The 8,646-nt window shown below is 36.5% G+C and overlaps 1 non-coding gene across 1 annotated transcript; it reads right to left on the bottom strand.

Annotated features, from left to right (window-relative positions):
* Nucleotides 1–677: 677 nt before the first annotated feature.
* On the bottom strand, nucleotides 678–782 carry LOC124504456 (U6 spliceosomal RNA). The gene has a single exon (XR_006960433.1). It is a non-coding gene; the product is annotated as a U6 spliceosomal RNA (small nuclear RNA).
* Between the last annotated feature and the right edge of the window lie 7,864 nt (nucleotides 783–8,646).

The following is an 8,646-nucleotide window of genomic DNA, read 5'->3' as shown; positions in this document are numbered from 1 at the left end:
ATGTTACTCCTGGCTTTGCCTGACCTCTGTACTCTACCCACTGAAACTAAAAACTGGAAAATTGGAAATAAGTGTTTATGCACTTAGAAAGTAAAATATTATGAAACTATTCAAAATGTCACTGTTGTGGAAGACTAATGGCATGGAAGATGTTCATAATATGTGGCCAAACTTTTATGGCCATTGTGGCCATTGGCAAGAATCTGAAAACGATTTGAAGTTCACACATGGGCAAAATAAACCTAACCACATTCAAATAAATTGTTTGATTCATGGCCTGATAGATGTTTCAAATCACTTGTTTTATAAGTTATAAAATGTCTTAAAAACTTGTTGGAAACAATCAAGTTAAAACAAAAGTATAAAAATTGTAGCAAAGTAACCACATTGTTGATCCCCTAGTGATAACATTCTAGTGTACAGTCTTTCGGATATTTATCTACAGGTTTATAAATTTTCACTATATATATATATATATATATATATATATACATATACATACACACACACACATATACATACATATATATACATATATACATATGTATACATACACATATACATACACATATACATATATATATACATATATATATACACACACACACATACATATAGACACACACATATGATTCCATTAAACAAAATAGAATAATACAATTCCTACTATTCCACAAAAACAGTAAGAATGCTTCAAAAATATTTGTGTCGTTCTTGCACAAGGACCTTGGTAATTTTTTCTGTACCCTTCTAGGTTTATAATATGAACTGCCATATAGTGAAGATAGTGTTTAAAATATTATCAAAATTATAAAAACTTTTGAATTTAAAATGAGTTCAAAGACAATTAGCTTAAAAAGCCCAAAAGGCTTTATTGAGTTAACAATAAGTTTAAAAAATGAAATTAATTTTAAAGCATTGATTTTTTTTTCCTAAAAGAGTAAAACATTTAAATTGTTTTTTAATTCAGTGTTTCAACTCAAGGAATAGAAATTAACTCAATTTAGCTTTTCTATAGTGTTTGCAAATAGGTCTTAATATTCATATGGCCTAAACAGCACAGCATTTCAATTCCTGGTTGTTAGCTTTTCCCCAAAAAGCTGAATTCATCAGTCAGCAGGCTTGCCTTGGACAACGTTGCTTGGGAGATCGGTGGTAAGGGAGGAGTGCCATTTAGTGTTTGAAAGACCTAAAGCATCATTGAAAGTGATGGTTCTATGCATACATCCCTTTAAAAGGATGACACTGAAGTGTTAGGCTAACCTTTGGCCTAGGTTAACCTAGTTTTGGAAAAGCTTCAATCACCAGCTCTAATTATTGCCACCCCCTGGAAGGCTGCCATCCTGGATTCAGTATCTACTATCTTGTGTGCTTCCTCTTGATGCACAAGAGGAACTGGGTCCAGTGGCCCCTCTGGGACTGACAGATTATGACCTTCTGTGAGAAGAGGAAGGGCCATGCTCTTAAATGAGACAACAGAGTGGGGAACCCAGGCTTCTGATTGGGTAATGTGATTTGCAGAAGCATTTATTAAACCTCCCTGATGTGTAAGGCAATGCACTGTAAAGCACATCCATCAGTGAATCGGGTTTTTGTGTTCTAAGCCTAGGGCCCTCTAGGTAATAATTAGATGATCTTAGGTAATTGATCTAATCTCAAAGTGACTCAGTACCTTAAATGCAAAGTGGGGACAATAAATACTACCTGGGTAATATACTTTTTTTTTTTTTTAATGCTATCTTGACCCAGTTTTGAGGCCCAGGCTAGAGGCTAGTCAGTTCCCATTCTTTTATTTTTTTTTTTTAATGTTCATTTATTTGAGAGAGAGGGACAGAGAAAGGAAGAGCAAGTGGAGAAGGGGTAGAGAAACAGAGGGAAAGAGAGAATCCCTAGCAGGCTCTGCACCATCAGCCCAGAGCCTGAGGCAGAGCTCGATCTCTGGAACCATGAGTTCATGGTCTGAGCTGAAATCAAGAGTCGGAGGCTGAACTGACTTAGCCACCCAGGTGCCCCATCAGTTCCTTTTCTTGAGAAGTCAGTTGAGTCCACACCCCAACCACCTCCCTTATCAAGCACTCATACTCCTGGCCCTTATAACTCACCTGATTCCAGGGTGAGTAACAGGGCCAGGTAACAGACAACCCTTTAAATAGCCCTTATGACTCAGATCCTGTTGAAACATTTTAAATTAGGCAATTCTAAATCTGGTTGCCTCTCCTTGCTCTTTCCTTCCTGTAAAAATCACAAGGTGCTTGCCCACCATTCCCTTCCCTCCCTCTCCTTGGTGACAGACCCTCATGCTTCCCCTGACTGGTCCTGCATGGCATGCTGTATTCTGCCCAGGGAATCATCAGCACAACAAAACTGCAATATTCTTTCTGGTTTCTCTCCTTTGATGTGTGTCTGGACTCACCATAATTCGCCCAAGGCAATATGGTTAAAAGAGCCTGCCCTGCGTAACTCACACAGTGATTTGGAGACACATTAAGATAATGGATATGAAAGCACTTGAACAGGTGGAGGGATTACAGGCATGTAATACGGCCTGAAGTGCTCTCTTCAGTGGTGGAGAGAAGCATAATGTCAGGTGACAGATGAACGCTTCGGTAGACATCATTAGTGCTCATCAGTATTGTATTCTCTCCTCACTGGGCACACTAGACACCATATCTCCTAGCTCTCTTGCACCTGAACAAATCCAAGTGACTATTTCTGGCCAAAGGTTATGAGTGGAAATGACATGTTTCGTGTCCAAACTGAGGCAAGGGAAAACCTTGCAAGATATTCTAACTCTATTTCCATTCAGCATTGAGTATGGGAACCATGCATAAAGATTGCAGAACCACAAGATCTAATAGCCTAGATCACTGACTCAGTACATGCTTGGGAGCCCCTGAAGGTTAAGACGACCTCTAGCAAATTTTACTTGAGTGAGAAATAGATTTATATTATATTCTGCTGGAATTTGGGGTATTTTATAGATATTTAAAAACTAGGGGTGCCTGGGTGGCTCAGTCAGTTAAGCGTCCAACTTCAGCTCAGGTCATGATCTGGCAGTTTGTGAGTTAGAGCTCCGCATCGGGCTCTGTGCTGACAGCTCGGAGCCTGGAGCCTGCTTTGGATTCTGTGTCTCCCTCTCTCTCTGCCCCTCCCCTGCTCATGCTCTGTCTTTCTCTGTCTTGAAAATAAAAATAAAACATTTAAAAACTAATACACACACACACACACACACACACACACACACACACACACACACTAAGAATAGCCATATGGCTATAAATTTAACAACTTAAATAAGAAACTTTTTTAAAAACACAATTTACCAAAAGAGCAGAAAAAAGAAATGGGAAATCTGAATAGCAATAGGTCTATTAAAACAATTGAACTTTAAATTTTTTTTTAATTTTTTTAATGTTTATTTTTGAGAGAGACAGAGCATGAATGGGGGAGGGGCAGAGAGAGAGAGAGGGAGACACAGAATCTGAAGCAGGCTCCAGGCTCAGAGCTGTCAGCGTAAAGCCCAATGTGGGGCTCAAACTCATGAACCATGAAATCATGACCTGAGCTGAAGTCCAGTGCTTCACCAACTTAGCCACCCAGGTGCCCCTGAACAACCGAACTTTTAATTAAAAACCTCTTAATAACAAAAACTCGAAGCACAGTGTCTTCACTTGGTGAAGCCTATCAAACATTTAAGAAAAAAATAACACCATTCCTACACCAAGACCCTTTCTCTAAAGAGAAAAATGTAAGAATATTTTCCAATTCTTTTTCATGTTATTTGGCTCTTCCTCACTGCTAGCTCATTTGTTTTCAATTTTTCTTGTTTTCTTGTTTTTTTTTTTTTAATTTTTAATTCGAGTGTAGTTTGCATACGGTGTTATACTATTTCAGGTGTACAATATAGTGATTCAGCAGGTTCCATACATTAATTAGTCAGCACTTATCAAGATACGTGTACTTTTAATCCCCTTTGCTCTTTCACCAATCCCCCTACCCACCTTCCCTCTGGTAACCATCAGTTTGTTCTCTATAGTTCATAGTCTATTGTGGGGTTTTTTTTGGGGAGGGGGAAGGAGCTTGTTTTTTTTTCCTTTGTTTTTTTTCTCAAATTCTACATATGAATGAAATCATCTGGTATTTGTCTTTTTCTGGTTGGCTTATTTCCCTTATTAGCATCATACTCTCTATATCCATCCATGTTGTTGCAAATGGAAAGACCACGTTCTTTTTTATAGCTGAGTAATAGTTCTTTTATATAAGTATATATATCCCACTTCTTTAGCCATTTATCTATTGATGGAAATCTGGACTTTTACCACAGTTTGGCTATTATAAATAATGATGCAATAAGCTTAGGGGTGCATATATCCTTTTGAATTAGTGTCTCATATTCTTTGGGTAAATACCCAGTAGTGAAATTATTGGATCATATAGTACTTCCATTTTCAACTTTTTGAGGAATCTCCATACTGTCTTCCACAGGGGCTGCACCAGTTTGCATTCCCACCAACAGTTCATAAGGGTTCCTTTTTCTTCACATCTTCACCAACATTTGTTGTTTCTTGAGTTTTTCATTTTAGTCATTTTGACAGGTGTGAGATAATATCTTATTGTAGTTGTGATTTGCATGTCCCTGATGATGAGTGATGTTGAACATCTTTTTGTGTGTCTGTTGGCCATCTGTACATCTTCTTTGGAGAAATGTCTGTTCATGTCCTCTGCCCATTTTTTAATTAGATTATTTGTTTTTGTGGTATTGAGTCTATAAGTTCTTTATAGATTTTGGATACTAACCATTTATCAGATACGTCATTGCAAATATCTTCTCCCATTCAGTATTCTGTCTTTTAGTTTTGTTGGTTGTTTCCTTTCCTGTGCTGAAGAATTTTTTAACTTTAATTTATTTATTTTTGAGAGAGACAGAGAGCCAGGGAGGGGCAGAGAGAGAGAGAGAGAAACAGAAAGAGAAATCCAAGCAGGCCCCATATTCAGCAAAGAGCCCAATGTGGGACTTAATCTCACAACCACAAGATCACAACCTGAGATGATATCAATAGTTGGACACTTAACTGACTGAGCCACCCAGGTACTCCAGGATATTTTGTTTTGATGAAGTCCAAATAGTTTATTTTTTGTTTTTGTTTCCCTTGCCTCAGGAGAAATATCTAGAAAGATGTTGCAATGACTGATGCCAAAATTACTGCCTGTGATCTCTTCTAGGATTATTATGGTTTCAGGTCTCACATTTACATCCTTAATCAATTTTGAGTTTATTTTTATATATGGTGTGAGAAAGTAGTTCAGTTTCATTCTTTTGCATATAGCTGTCCAGTTTTCCCAACACTATTTGTTGAAGACACTGTCTTTTTCCCATTAGATATTCTTTCCTCCTTTGTTAAGGATTAATTGACCATATAATTGTGAGTTTATTTCTGGGCTTCCTATTTTGTCCTATTGATGTATGTATCTATTGTTGTGCCAGTACCGTACTGTTTTCATCACTACAACTTTGTAATATAACTTAAAATCTGGAATTGTGGTGACTCTAGTTTTGTTTTTCTTTTTCAAGATTGCTTTAGCTATTCAGAGATTTTTGTGGTTCCATACAAATTTTAGGATTTTTTTTTGTCTAGTTCTGTGAAAAATACCATTGCTATTTTGATAGGGATTCCATTAAATCTGTAGATTGCTTTGGGTAGTAAGACATTAAACAATATTTGTTCTTACAATATGAGCATGAAATATCTTTCCATTTCTTTGTGTCATCTTCAATTTCTTTCATCAGTTCATCATAGTTTTCATAGTACAGGTCTTTTACCTCTTTGGTTAAGTTTATCCCTAAGTATTTTTCTCTCTTTTGTGAAATTATCAATGGGATTGTTTTATCAATTTCTCTTTCTGCTGCTTCATTATTAGTGAATAGAAGTGCAACAGATTTCCTACATATTGACTTTATATGCTGCAACTTTACTGAATTCGTTTATCCATTCTAGCAGGTTTTTGGTGGAGTCTCTAGGGTTTTCTATATACAGTATCATATCATCTGCAAATAGTGAAAGTTTTACTTCTTCCTTGACATATTTTGCAATTTATTTTATGAGGCTGGTATTATCCTGATACCAAAACAACTAGACAAAGATAGTATAAGAACACTGGGGTGCCTGGGTGGCTCAGTGTGTTGAGCATCTGACTTTGGCTCAGGTCATGATCTCCCAGTTCGTGGGCTTGAGCCCCGCATTAGGCTCTGTGCTGACAGCTCAGAGCCTGGATCCTGCTTCAGATTCTGTGTCTCCCTCTCTGTCTGCTCCTCCCCCTCTCATGCTCTGTCTCTTTCTCCTTCAAAAATAAATAAACAAAAAATTTTTTAATGAAAAATTAAAAAAGAAAAAAAACTGAAGACTTTCATGAATATAGAGGCAAAATTCCTTAACAAAATATTAGCACATCAAATATAGAAATGTATAAGAAGAAGAATATACCAAGACAAAGCGGGACCTATTCAAGCATTAGAAAATTAGCATAAAATTTCAAAACCAATCAATATGGTTTACCATATTAAAAAAAAAATAGTGGAGAAAAAAAACATATGATCCTATCAATAGATATAACAAAATCATTTGACAAAATTTAACACCTATTCTCTTCCTTTAACTTAGTAAAGAGTATCTATGAAAAATCTATAGTTAACACAATGTTTAATGGTAACAACAAATATATTTAACTATTTCCCCTTAGGGACAAAAAGAAGGCAAGGATGTTTTCTCTCACTGCTACGATTTAGCACTGTACTCAAAGGTCTAAGCCAGCTGAATAAGGATAGAAAAAAAGGCATACAGATTGAGAGAAAGAATAAAAATGCTTTTATTCAAACATAAAGAAATTTTATGTGAAGAAATTCTAATACATCTAGAGAAAAATCTTTTTATTTATTTATTTATTTATTTATTTATTTATTTATTTATTTATTTATTTATTTTAAGAGAGAGAGAGAAAGAAGGAATATGAATGGGGGAGAGGGGCAGAAGGAGAGAGAGAATCTTAAGCAGACTCCACGTTCAGTGCCGGGCAATGTGAGGCTCAATCTCACCATTGTGGGATCATGATCTGAACCAAAATCAAGAGTTGGAGACTCACCCAAAAGAGCCACCCAGGCACCCGTTAGAGAAAACCTTAGAGCTAATAATGAGTTGAACTGAGTTTCAGGAAACAAGATACAAAAATCAATTATATACTAAGAAAAAAATTAAAAATTGAATTGAAAATAATACTATTTGGGGCGCCTGGGTGGCGCAGTCGGTTAAGCGTCCGACTTCAGCCAGGTCACGATCTCGCGGTCCGGGAGTTCGAGCCCCGCATCAGGCTCTGGGCTGATGGCTCAGAGCCTGGAGCCTGTTTCCGATTCTGTGTCTCCCTCTCTCTCTGCCCCTCCCCCGTTCATGCTCTGTCTCTCTCTGTCCCAAAAATAAATAAACGTTGAAAAAAAAAAATTAAAAAAAAAAAAAAAAAGAAAATAATACTATTTAGAATAGCATCCAAAATTGAATACTTAGGAATAAATCTAACAAAACATATGCAAGTTTTATTTATTTAATACTATAAAACTTTGCTGAGAACAAAATGGGGGCGCCTGGGTGGCGCAGTCGGTTAAGCGTCCGACTTCAGCCAGGTCACGATCTCACGGTCTGTGAGTTCGAGCCCCGCGTCAGGCTCTGGGCTGATGGCTCGGAGCCTGGAGCCTGTTTCCGATTCTGTGTCTCCCTCTCTCTCTGCCCCTCCCCCGTTCATGCTCTGTCTCTGTCTGTCCCAAAAATAAATAAAAACGTTGAAAAAAAAATTTAAAAAAAAGAAAGGCCCACATAAGGCTCTCTCTCAAAATAAATAAATAAATAAACCTTAAAAAAATACTTAAAAAAGAAGAGAAATGGAAGAATTATAGAACTTGGTTTCAAGATCTATAAAGTCCTAGTAAGACACAAATATAAGCAAATAGATCAATGGGAACATATTCAGAGTCTCAAAACAGACCTGTACACATATGATCAATGGGTTTTCAGAGGCCAAGATATTTCAATGGGGAAAAGATAGTCTTTTCAACAAAAAGTGCTGGAAAACCGGGTATCTATATAAAATAAAACCTGATCATTACTTCATACCATACATAAAAATTAACTTAAAATAATTATAGGCTTAAATGTGAAAAGTGAAAACTCTAAAAGTTTAGAAGAATGCACAGGAAAAATCTTTGTGACCTTCAGATAGACAAATATTTCTTAGATTGAAGAGAAAAACACAAGTCATAAAAGAAAACACTGCTATACTGGACTTCATCAAAATTTAAAAATTGATTCCCTGAAAGGCAGTAAATAAAAGGATGACCGTCTGTGATATTACATTTGAATACATGTATCTGAAAAATGATTTGTATCTTACAACCCAACCCTATGAAGACACATCCAATTTTTAAAATGGACAAAATAAAGAGAAAGATTAGGAAAAACGTTATATAAGCACCTTACAATATGCCCCAAACCATTAGTCTTTAGGAAATGCAAATAAAAACTATTGCATGCAATGGGATGGCCAGAATTTTAAAAATACTGGCAATTCCTAGTGTTCGTCAGAATGTGGAGTAACTGGAACTCT

This window comes from Lynx rufus, unplaced genomic scaffold (assembly GCF_022079265.1).
Source record: "Lynx rufus isolate CCGP_SWC_20201006 ecotype Redwood Valley unplaced genomic scaffold, mLynRuf1.p SCAF_8, whole genome shotgun sequence".
In the NCBI taxonomy this organism is placed as follows: domain Eukaryota; kingdom Metazoa; phylum Chordata; class Mammalia; order Carnivora; family Felidae; genus Lynx; species Lynx rufus.
The sequence above is the reverse complement of the archived record's forward strand: the minus strand, read 5'-3'. Positions and strand labels throughout refer to the sequence as shown.